The sequence below is a fragment of the Notamacropus eugenii genome, chromosome 4 (genome assembly GCF_028372415.1).
Source record: "Notamacropus eugenii isolate mMacEug1 chromosome 4, mMacEug1.pri_v2, whole genome shotgun sequence".
NCBI lineage: Eukaryota > Metazoa > Chordata > Mammalia > Diprotodontia > Macropodidae > Notamacropus > Notamacropus eugenii.
Genome location: NC_092875.1, coordinates 427,116,244 through 427,129,304, shown reverse-complemented (window position 1 = coordinate 427,129,304; position 13,061 = coordinate 427,116,244). Strand labels below are relative to the sequence as shown.

The 13,061-nt window shown below is 40.2% G+C and overlaps 1 protein-coding gene across 1 annotated transcript in view; it reads right to left on the bottom strand.

The window, feature by feature from the left end:
• Positions 1 to 13,061, bottom strand: part of SLC45A2 (solute carrier family 45 member 2) — a 68,953-nt gene that overhangs the window by 53,029 nt on the left and 2,863 nt on the right. The gene's annotated exons all lie outside the window — the stretch shown is intronic.

Genomic DNA, 13,061 nt, shown 5'->3' with positions numbered 1-13,061 from the left:
AGTGATTTCTTTTAGAAGCATCAACGCTGTCCATGTGCTCAGACCACGTGGACAAGGGGAAGGCTACCCTCCCCCCCATATGATTTAAAGGCTGGGATGAGACTGGGAGACCTGGTCTGCTGGGCCTGGGAGGGGGGAGGAGAGCCAGAGGATGGTGCATTTAAGGAAGTAGAATAAGAGGGAAAAGGCTATTCAGAGCTGAAAATGTCCAGCCACGTGGTCCTTTTGGGGAAGTTTTCTTTTATTTAAGGAAAAAAAAAGAATACAAAGCAGCATCTGAGAATGCTCTTCCTATCAGGATTAGGCAGAAAAGATATTGTTATTTGGCATTTATGATTGTAAATGGCTTGACACAAGGATGGACATATTGTTGGGGTTCAGGGGTGCTGGGAACTCCGAAATACTGACACACCGGGTCCTGCTCGAATGAATTCGACTCAAGACTTCTTTAAACCAAAGAAAAACAAAGTTTATTAAAGATTAGCCACCTTGGGTTGACTCTTAAGGAGCTTAAGCATTTGTAACGCTTGTATTCACAAGAGGGCCAGATGGAATCTCAGCTAAACAGAGTCTGAGCTGGATTGAATCTGAGAGCCTTCATGGAGGTGAGAAGGAAGTTAAATACAGAAAAAGGAGAGATCTCGGGGTGGTCTGGTAGTCTAGGGTCATGGGAGGAGGGGTTTAGGGAGGGTCTTGAGAAGTCCAAGCAGCACCTCAATGGGACTGGTCAAGGGTTGGAAGCAGCTGGAGGCAATCAGGAGATATCAGACAATGGAGGGCCTGGACTGGAAGCGGGTGTTGCCAGGTCCTCTAGGGTCCCAGGGATGGTCTTGATAGATTAAACCCAGGAAGAATTCTGAAGGGAATGGTCAGCAGCCTGGCGAATGGGGTTTTGATAGGATCAAGGGTGGGGAGTACAACAGAAACCTGAGAACAGTGATAAGGAAAAGCCCATGGGCTTCCAGAGACTGTTAGAACAAATGAGAAGATTAGATTTGAGTAAGAAAGGCCAGGTTAAGTGGGAAGATTCAAGGGGAACTCAAGGAGGCTCCCAGAATCTGAACCCCATCATTATATTAGATGCATCATTAATCTAATGTAATTGTTACACAGTTTTTAAATTTGTAGTTTGTTACATATAGATTGGGGTTTTAAAAGGATGTGATAGAAATTTGATAATTTGAAATTTATATTTGGTTATAAATAAGCAGTGAAAATATTGGTGTTTGCTATATAATGGTAGATTTAAGCTGGAAGAGGATTCCAATGCAGACAGTTATAGTTAAAATGTGGAGGAAGGCTGGATAATATTGAGTAATGGGATTGAGAGTCTTAGGAAAATAAGGGTTTTGATTGCAGATGGTTTCAGTAAGTAGTGAAGTTGTGAAGAAGTATTTTAAGAAGAGAAAAAAAAATCATGTAATTTGAGATGACTCTGTGAAAGGATATCAGGTGATAGAGTGTGCTCACATGGTGGTAAGCTGAATGAGTTAATGACTTATTTTAAGTTTTAAGTAAACTTATATAAGTTTAAATTTTTAGGTAATTCACCTTAATGTTGTTATATTAGGAACTGTATTGTTAAATTAATGATGAATTGGTTAAAAAGAGATGTTATGAAACATATGTAAGAGTTTCCTTGTAGAATTCTTATTGAGAAAATGAGAATCCTTTAAAAATATATATATGGATATGATTTTCAAGCCTGTTCCATCTGAGGATGTATTATGTTAAAAGTTTATTTATGCTGTTAAGAAGGAAATTTTAGCTAAAATTGTTTTTGTCATGAATCAAACATTTACTAAAGTATTTTTATAAAAGAAAGCTTATGGCCAAATGTGAAAAGGCTTTGGTTTTGGGTCTTTTCTTGTAATTTCTGTCAATTAGGTTCAAGGGGGTTGTGATAAATTGTAAACTCTTCTTAAAGGAGGAAAATATTTGTTGTATTAAGAAATGCTTTGTAAAATCTTTTGTATGGTTTTTGGAAGGCCTACCAAATTTGTATTTGTAAGTTAATTTGTTATATAAAAGTTTTGTGAGGATTGGAAAATAGAGACAAGGATCTAAAGCTCCTCTCCAGTCAAGACTGGAAGGTATGGAAGCCTCTCCCTTTCCTTTTCTCCTTCTCCCTCTCCAAGCACCTTGGAAGCAGTTTTCGGACCTGACCCCAGGTCCCAGTAGGTCAGGCAGCAAGAAGGCTGTCTTGCACTCAGGTTTTCAGTCCAATGGCTGTGTTCAAGGCCGTGGACCTGGACACACCCTCCAAAGCATAGACAAGGATGGATGCCCTATCGGGAAGTGTGTACCCAATTCTCTGAATTCCCTTGGCACTAGGGAATTAGGGAAACATCAGTTGCTTCTTTTCTCTTGTATCTTTTTCCAAGGCTTACTCCCACATCCTCCTTTATGGAGGGAGGGATTTCCAGCCCCATGCCTGGAATGAGTCAATCCTCTTCAATCACAAAAATTTGCCTTTGAGTTTGTCTTTAAAAAATTGGGAAAAATTTAGTTTCTCTAAAAAACTTAAAAGGAAGGGCTGGTGTCTTTTGCAACACTTTTTGGCCTCAGTATTGCCTAGAGGGCCAGGAAGCATGGCTCATTTCAGGGACTTTAAAAATGAATCCTCTTATGTTATAATTACACTGTGTGCCTAGAAGGAAAATGGATAGAAGTTTCCAACATAGTGGCTTTTGTTGAGCTCTCTCAGGACCCTGTTCTCAGGAAAGATTGTGAGATGCTTGGAGCTAGAACTGCCCCTCCAAAGGAGCAATGGGGGTCAACCGGACATTGTGGATGATCCTCCTTCTTATGGCCCTCAGGGCTTTGGCCCTCTCCTCCAGCCCCAGCAAGTGTGACCCTCTGCAGTTCCTCTCCCTGAGGCAGTCTCTGGGTATCTCCCCCCGATGACCCCTTCCTTTCCTCAGGTGTCAGCTGATCTTTCCCCTTCCCAGCCAGATCCCCTAGCCTTGCAGCCTAATCCAGTTCAGGCAGCATTTTCCAGCCCCTCTTACAAGAAGTGGGACTTCCTGTCTCTAACCTAAACCCCATCTCCACAGGGCCATCTGGGCTTCTTTCCCCTGAGGGAAGTACCTGCTTCTGGTGGGACAATTACAGTGCATGTTCCATCTCAGACCTCATTCAGGTTAGAAAGAAACTGGGGAGGTACTTGGAATACCCCACTACCGAGGGAAGCTTTCTTTGGGTGACAAGCCCAAAAGTTTGGGAATCTTTTGCCAGCGGTGACCCCACAATATCCCCCAGGAGCAGCTGCTGTTCCCACTAGTGACCCAAGATGGGATTACTCTATTGAAGGGGCAGCACCTACAGCCTGGAAGTATCTAGGTTCACCACATAGCCACAGCCCTGGGTGGAGGGTGAAGAGGGATGGGTAGGGATGGAGAAGTTTGGTAAGACAGCCCATCCTTCTGTCAATAATTTTTATATGATATGAAAATGCAATTGATGTCATCTGAAATTTATTGTTTGGATTCACAGCTAAAACAATTTTGTTATCACTTACGAAAATTATAAGTTTGCCATTTATAGTTCTAATGCTAAAACCTAAAGCTGGTACACTGTGTGTATATGTGTGGAAAGGAGCAGACCTCAGGCTAGCCCCAGCAGCTGAGGTGATTGTACATAGAACTTGCTTTGGTGAGAATTTGAAAATGTATAGAAATGATCATCAGTGATTGGCTTTTAGGACAAATTTAAAATCTAAGATGTAAGATAAAGTCTCTGAGAACATTCTTTCTGAATGTAATGGGAATAATTAGATAAAGGAAAGGAAACCAAAGTGTACAGGTGATGTTGTATCATTGTTCCATAGATCAAGACAGGGATTTAAAGTTAATTGTATCTTATCTACAGAAGGACTCTGGGGAAGGAGTCTCTTACTGAGAAAGGGTAGCCCCAGGTGGTCTGGGGGCTCCAGGAATGGTCTTGATGGGAGTGGCCAGTAACCTGGAGATTTGGATTGGTAGCATTAAGAGTGGGAAGCAGAACAGAGATTTGGGCATAGTGATAGAGTGGGCATTGGGAGAGCCAGTTCACATGGGGAAAACCAAGGAGTTTTCAAGGTGAGGTTTTCCAGGGGCTTTAGACAAATGGGACTAAAGCTCTTTTGGGGTAATGGACAAAGGTCCCAACTTGGAATGAGGTCTTTACATGTTACAAAATGATGTAAAAGCAATTAGTATTAAAACAATTGACTGAATTAATTACTGAGACTAAATCAGAGACATTTTCAGTTTAGGGAAAAGAATTTCAGTCTAATTTTCTTAGAGGCAGGTAGCCTCTGGTAATATTTGTCATTGATAGAAAAGTTAAATGCTTGTTTTAATTTGAATTCATTTCATGAACATAAGTTCAAGTTAGTGTTTAAATTTATCACATTTGTAGCTCATTTTTTTAGATTGAGCAGAGTTAGAAAGGGATAGAGTAGTTTGGGAAACAGATGTAAATCTATTAGAGCAATGACATGATTGTTATTTAATCAGGAACTCGAACATGTATAAAAAGGCATGTAAGCTACTTAAGACTTGCTTCAAAGATGTTCCTTGGCCAATGTGAAATTAGTCATATCTGAAACTGATTCTTGGAGCTTGCTATTTTAAGATTTTATGGGACTATTAACTGACTGTTCTTCTGAGTCTAACTCCAGGCGTGGGTAGCAAGAGAGGCGATCTGAGCCACTGATCCATGATGCCAGTAAGCCTGTGAGATGCTGGTATGAACTGCAAAAAGGTGATCTCATGATAAGGTCGGGAGAGTGGCTGTTCAGCCTGGGCTAAGGTAGGATTCCCCTGACTCAATTTCCCCACTGACACCTGGCAGACTTTAAGCCTGGCTGAATGCCAGCTGACAATCTACTCCTGCCTGGAAATGACATGAAGTTAGGGAGATGTTGTTTCCCTGCAGTGTCCCTACTTTTAATGGCAAATTCCTAAAATCAAAAGTTTTGTAAGCATAATACCAGATCTATTGAATAATAGGTTGTTGGTAGGGGAACATCTGAGGTTAAGTCTAAAATTAAGCTATTAGGCTTAGGACTTTAGACCAACAACAATAACTTAGGGTCCTTTAATTCTTAGTAATAGTGGGAAGACAATCAGGAAAAGGGCTTGTGAGGCTAGCATACATAGTTATTATTTTGTCTCAGTTAATGTTAAAAGAAAAATGGTTTGTAGTCTATATTGTATATGCTTCAAAAGAAGCATCACACGACCAGAAATTGGAATTGTTTTATGATGTGATATGTGCTATGTTAAAAATGATTATTTATCGTATTTATGTAAGTACTGGAGCCTGGTATTGACTCCTTAGTGAAATCTCCTCTTCCTGATGGGGGAAATGAATATTGAATTAATGTAAAATGTAAAAGCCGCATTTTAATATGAATTTCTTAAACATGACAATTAGCCAAAGTTTCAATTTTGATTTTGTAAGAGTGATAGGAATGGTAATCTAAAATTGTATGAAGGTCAGTTTTGTAGAAGAGTGGACATCTACATATCTACGTGAAGATAAAGGGAAGAAGATGCTGAGATGCTGTGATGAAGACTGCTTGAAGGAGCATCCAGACCAGAAAACTGCATCAGATGATGTTCCTCCCCAGATCTGCTGTATGAGACGGAACCTCTAAATGGATAGTTCATTAATTTACCTTTTCATCTGAATCTCTGTATCTGTACTTATAACAAAAGGACTGCAACCTGTAATTTGTCAATGCATTGGTCAACTTTGCTCCCTTCCCATATTCATATAAAAGGGAGATGGATGAAGGGAAGAATTCATAGGGGAAAGAATGTGAGGAGGTATTTATGGATTAGATTTAGGTGTGGAAACAGAAATTTTAATAAAGAAAGAGGGAGGGATTTTGTGGGAAGTAAGAAAGTTCTGTTGTCCACATTCCTAGGTGATAGGGGTTGTGACCTAGCATGGACAGGTTAGAGGTCAGAAACTAATTCGAAGGTCCAAGGAGCTGTGTGAGGAAGGGCCTAACAGAGAGAAGAACATGAAGTCACATGGCCAGGGGACAGTATCTTGAGAAATCCAAAGTTCAGAATTCTATAAAGGTCCTGCCTCATCCTGACCTGGTTGCAGTCCTTCCAGTGACCATGCTGGAAGGTACCTGTTCCTTTAGGGGAAGGAACGTAGGCCTTCCCTACCCTGAATTTCATTTTAAATAAATTTTTCTTGATACCATTTTTGTGTGTCAAGTTCGTCTCTAACAATGGCTTCTTTTGAGTCAGTGTAGATCTTAAGACAAGAATGAACCACCAGAGAATTTAAATCCAATTCGTGCCTCCCCCAACACGCATACTTCATGCACACACACGTACACACATACATTCTCTTTTCTTCCTTTTCTCCTTCCTTCTACTACAACTACTACTACTACTACTTGGTTATACAATGCTAAAGGTTTGCAAAGCGCTTTATATACGTTATTTCATGGAATCCTCACAACTCTGTGAGGTAGGTGCTATTATTATCATCCCTAGCTGAGGAAACAGACTGAGAAAGATTGTGATTTTCTTAAAAAATACAAAAACATGAGGTGGACTAGAAAGACACACATACACTAGCTCTTCCCTCACAGTCCATAAAATACCTGTAAAGAAGGACTCTCAACAAATTCTAGAGCAGGAGAAGCCACAGAACAACAGAGTGGAGGAGATTTCTAGCCCAGAGTGACCTGAAAGACCTACAGGAAAGGTCTGTCGCACCTGGAAGTGGAGTCCCAGCCCAGCCTTGGCTGCATGGCACTGGGAGGAGCAGGACCATGCAGGATTCAGGGACAGAATCTCTAGCAGCAGCGCAGATCCCTCAACCCACAGGTGCTAAAGATCAGTGAGAGAGTTTTTTCAGCAGGCTGAGAAGGGAGGAGGGTATCCCCATAACTCAGGCACCCTCAGGTGGCAGCAGCAGTCTGGGCTCCCAACGTAGGCAGCAGCCTGTGTCCATTGTTGAAGACCTCATTGTAAAGCCCCTGAGGGAACTGAGCCCTGTGTGGCCACCCTGTCCCCACCTGAGCAGCTGATCTTAATCTCACACTGAATAGTGGCCCTGCCCCCACTGAAAGCCCCTGAGGCTTTGGAGAAGCGCCTCTGAATCTCAGTCCCTAGTGCTGGCTTGGTGGAACTGGAGGCAAGATGGCTGTGGAGAGGAAACTCAGAAGTCAAGTAAGTGGCTGGGGAAATGCCCAAAAAAGCAAAAAAAAAATAAGACCATAGAAGGTTATTTTCTTGGTGAACAGGTGTCTCCTACCATCCTTTCAGATGAGGAAGAACACGGCACACTGTCAGAGGAATTCAAGGCCCCTGCCTCCAGGAACTCCAAAGGGAACCTAAACTGGGCTCAGGCAATAGAAGAGCTTGAAAAATGAGTTAGCAGCTTGCTAAAGAAGAACCAAAAAAATGCTGAGGAAAATAATAGCTTTAAAAAGAGGCTAACTCAATTGGCAAAAGAGGTCCAAAAAGCCAATGAGGAGAAAGAGGCTTTAAAAAGCAGAATTAGCCAAACGGAGGAGAAGGTTCAAAAGCTCAATGAACAAAATAGTTGGTTGAAAGAGAGAATTGAGTTCAGGGAAATGAATGATGATGAGATAAACCAAGCAGCTAGTAAACAAAACCAAAAGTTTGAAAAAATAGAAAATAATGTGAAACATCTCATTGGAAAAACAACTGGCCTGGAAAATAGATCCAGGAGAGACAATTTAAAAATTATGGGACTACCTGAAAGCCAGGATCCAAAAAAGAGCCTAGACATTATCTTCCATGAAATTATCAAGGAAAACTGCCCTGATATTCTAGAACCAGAGGGCAAAATAAATATTGAAAGAATCCACCAATCACCGCCTGAAAGAGATCCAAAAAAGAGAAACTCCTAGGAATATTGTAGACAAATTCCAGAGTTCCCTGATCAAGGAAAAACTATTGCAAGCAGCTAGAAAGAAACAATTCAAAATTGTGGAAATACAATCAGGCTAACACAAGATATAGCAGCTTCTACATTAAGGGATCGAAGGGTGTGGAATAGGATATTCCAGAAGTCAAAGGAAATGGGATTAAAACCAAAAAAATACAAAAACATTACAGGCCTAGAGATGTGACCTGTGCCCCAGATCATGTAAGAACAAAAAAAAGCCTGTCTATAACCGCTTTCCCTCTAAGTCTAAAATAATTCTGCTTCTAACATTCGTTGACCATTCAGAAAACATGTGTTAGTGTGGTACTCTGGGAAGGTGACTGAAATTGGCAAAACCTAAAGACCAGGACCAGACAATTCACATTCTCACATACAAAAGTAACGCTCTTGAACCACTACCAATAAAATGAGAGCTTTAGGTTGCTTGTTTGTTTGTAGGTGTGGGGAGTTTTGGGGGGTAGAACTGAGTTTGCACTGAGCTACCTATACTATCTATACTATATACTAGCTACCTATACTACCTATACTATCTACAATTCTTTGATTGTATTTGATTTTATGAACTGTGGTATTTATTTGTTTTTTTAATGTTTCTTTTTATTTTTATTATAAACTTACTTTAAATTTTTAATTACAGGTAAAAACAATTTTCAATATTAAACACTTAATAAACGCTTTCTCTATCTTTCTATATATAACTGACCAAGATAAATCCAATGGCTAGGAAATTAACTAAGTAAAAATATTATTATATTTGAATGGGGATTATACTATCTCATTGTGTGATAGGCCACAAAAATAATTTATTAGAAACTGCGAAAGGGCATATATTACGGTGCCTCGTATGGCATAGAAGGAGCTTTGGGTCTTCAAAAGATTTTGTTTGCAGAACACAAATTCTAACATTCTATAGTGCTGGAAAGGTCTCAAGTACAGAGCCAGCAATAGACTATCTGGTACTAAGGCCCAATTCAGCTAAGTAAAGAAAGGCTGGCCACTTTGGTCATGACAACCAAGAAAGCAAAGTACAAAACAACTTTCCCTTCTATATTATATATGTAAGCAAAGAAGAGAAGCTAAAAGTTTGGAGACATTTACAGAAGTCCCAGGCCCTTCTGTTATGAATAATGTCTTTAGGGAGAGAAATGAAGCACTCTAAATAATGTTCCCTCTCTCTCTACCACAAGAAATAAAAAAGAAATGGATTATATTCTAACATCAGTATTACTGATTACCAGTAAAGGAGACCTTTCCAAATCATGGAATTGGGCATCATCTGACTTTTGACTTATCAAGATTCTGGAGACAGCTATCCTTTGTCCTCCTCTTAATTCTCCCACTTTTCTCAAGAAAGGTCACTACTACCCCAAAATCTTGTCCACCCCATTTCATACTTTTTTGCTTAGGGGCTTCATCATGCATGCTGCTGTCTCCTCAAACACCTTGGTTGCTGGTTCATCAATTTCATCTCAGTGATGGCAATCAAATTAGAATCTTTTGCTGTTTTTGTTTTACTAAAATGCCTCTGATTGAATAAGGTGATTAAAGAAGATCTTCCCCACCCATGGATGAGCCTGCCCATTAGGGGAGTTGTTTTGTAGGAGGGTCCCAAGTACCTTTTGTTTTATCTATTGAGGCACTGGGTCAGTGTTATGTCCTCTGGCTGAAAAGTGTATAAATACTCTGAGGGTGAGGTTTTACTTTGGGGCTTAGTTTTTGTAAGAATGTTTGAGTGCCAGATGAGAATCTGGGAAGCTGCTAAGCTTCACATTTCTCTTTAAAAATTACATTTCTCCCTAGCCTCAAAACACTATCCCTGGCAGTTTCTCCCCAGCCCAAGGACACAGCCTACCCTAGCAACAACCGTTATCTCCTTTTCTACTATGGTAGTCAGCTGTACTATGGAACTTATTAGTCTGATCCATCTGAGAACTACCTGAATAGGCTGTGCACTGGGTCATAAAGACATTTACTACTCTCTGACCAATCATGTGTATCCTAGACTTAGACATTACTATACTGCCTTACAAATATCTTGTCTAACAAGACCTTGATGAGAACAACTTGGTATTTCTGAGCCAGCCCTGACCCTTAGTTGACTTAGTGACTTTTCAGGACTAAAACCACGCCTCCAGATAGTCCTGCCTTGGGCTGTTTTCTGATGAACTCTGGGTAAAATACCTGTGCATTAGATACCAAAAAAGCATGTTTCTTTAAGAACTGACCACTCCTTAACCACTCCCTAATTCTACCCCAAAATACCTAGTTAGCATATTTGGCACATGTTTTACTATAGAATATCCTATATAAACTTTACCTGTACCCCTCTAAGGTTGCAGGTTCCCTAAGAACTCTTGCCAGCTAAAAAAGTATAATAAATCTTTATCTTGACTTCAACAATGCTTGAGTCTGCGAATTCCCTTCAGGCGAACTGCCCCTGGTATCCTGGTCTTTGTTGGTGTCTCCCTCCCACCCCAGCCCTCATCACTATGATAGCAGGTCCCCCTGTGTGTGTCGGGATGCTTACTGTTACAATCTCCTGTGACCAGAACCCTCAGGCACACAAGGGAATACTCTTGACTTTACCACCACAAGTTGTCAATCTCCAAAATCCAGAACTCACAAATTCCTCTGATCATCTCTCGCAAACCTATTCTTCATCCTCATCACAACCTCCAGTCAATCCCCTCCCACCTTTTCCTGATTTCCCAGACCTGTTTGCTCTGATCTCACTTTTCTCCTCCTCAATTTTGATGCTTATAGTTATATAGTTCAACTTTACAATGTTAATTACTTTCAAATCCTTTACCCCCTCATCCTATCATTGGTCATTCCCTTACAAATTCAAACCCTGGATTATTCCCACTGGCCACGTTTTCGCTCTTAGTCTTCTGAAATGGAGGAAGTCCCCATACAGAGTCCACTCAAAATGTCTGCAGTCTAATCTCAACTGGGCCCTCAGTGATGTAAACCAATCGATTTAATGTTTCCTGATTAACTACCTGTCACAATTCCTATCCTATCATTCCTGTTTCAAACCTCTTCTGTTCTCAAACCACTACTACTACTTTTGTTCCTTCCCTCTCATCAGAAGGCCTTACTTGCACTTCACCATAATTCTATAATTCTAATCCCCTGAATGTTTTCCCCTATTTTGTCTTCTCATCAGTCTCAGGAGAGGAGGCAGTCCTTCTGGAAAAAGTCAACTACTTCACTTGTGCTTTTGATTGATTATCTCCCATCTTCTCTGAGAAGTTACTTCTTCAATTCCTCCTCCCTCCCTTTCTAATTTTTAAGATCAAATATACCACCCACCTCCTGATAGAAAGGTGAGGGATTCAAGATGCAGAAAGAGACATCCCCCGGTCAATGTGGGAATTTGCTTTGCTTGTCTATGTATATTTGTTAAGATGGTTTTCTTTTTTTTTTCTTTTCTTTTTTGTCCAGTTGGGGTGGGGAAGAGGGAAGGAGATGATAAATAAATGTTAATTGAAAAGAAATTAAATGAAAAAGAAAAAAGTATCTAAATTCATTGTTATTTTCCTTCTCTCTCTTCTTAACCCCTTTTAATCTGGCTTCAGATTGAAACTGCTCTCTCTAAGGTTGTAAGGGGAAAGGGGTTCCTTTATTGCTAAACCCAATAATCTTTTCTCAATTCTCATCCTTCTTGAACTTTCTTCAATATTTGACTTTGCTGACCACTCCTTCCTTCTGGAGACTTTCTTCTCATTTTTATATTCTTAGTCTCCTTTCTGGATCATCTTTCTCATTCTGGCTCCTAAGTATGAGTTTATCAGAATTCTACCCCTAGAACTCTCTTCCTTTTTCTCTCCACAACTTCTCTCATGCTGTAAAGGGCTTAAATATTTTCTCTTTGAAGACCAGGCAGAAGCCCTAGAGGGCTTCTGCACAGGGACATCACTATCAGCTCTCTTTCCAGCCTCCTTCCTTCACCCAGCACCCTAGGGCAAAGCTCTGAATTAGTTAAGAATATTTAATCCCTAGGGCATTAAATTTTAGCTAACTTAAAAAAACCAGTCAAGTAAAATATGATCATCTGTGTCTGTAGAGGGAGTACTCATACAAATGGATATAGGACAGTTCATTTTGCCAATCATTTTAGGATTTATTTAGTTTCTTATTGGAGTCAGGAAGACTTATCTTCCTGAGTTCAAATATGACCACAGACACTTAAGATCTGTGAGATTCTGGGCAAGTCACTTAACCCTATCTGCCTCAGTTTCCTCATCTGTAAAATGAACTGAAGAAGGAAATGGCAAACCACTCCAATATGTTTGCCAAGAAAGCCCTAAATGGAGTCATGAAGGGTTGGATATCACTGAAAAGGACTGACCAACAAAACAGTATGATTTGACTATGCCATGTGTGAATGTCATAAATCAGCACAGTACTTGGAACAAAGTAGCTATTTCATGAAAATTTGTTTAATTGAATTGAATCTTCTCAACTAGACTATAAATTTCTTACAGGCATGAAGTGTCTGATACTTCTACCTGGGTCCCTCTAGACCTACTCTCTTTTATGACCCCACCCCATCCCCATACAGCAAGTCCTTCAATAAATGCTTCTTGATCATTATTAGAATTGATGCATTTTCCCCAGTCAGCAGAGGCTGGTAAAAAACAACACTGTCAAACAATCAGTAAGTACTGGAATCCTTGTCAATATTTTAACATCTGCCCAGGTTATTAGCCTTGAAGATGAAACTGAACATGCCTTTCTTACAAAATGGTTTTTGCTTCTCCATCCCTAATTATTGTCTAGTATGAAAGAAGTATTACTGAGATGAATGAGGTGACTGGTATCTTTTATGTACAGTTTAGTTCCATATCCCTTGAACGAGAATTGAGCAGAGGAGGAAAAGAAAGCTAATATCCACCTCCCAGAAGGAAGGAGAACAGCCCTGGGGTTCAAAAAGGCAGGTTTATATGCCCATATTCTCCTTAGTGTATGGAATTTTTGTATGCCCCTCATCCAAATAGGAATCTGAAAACTTTGTATCTTTACACAACACATGTAAAAAGCAGAAGGCTTTTTGTTCACAATGAAAATATGACTTATGGACATCCTTGTGTAAGTCTCCTTCTGGAAAATCTGAGAGCCCCAGT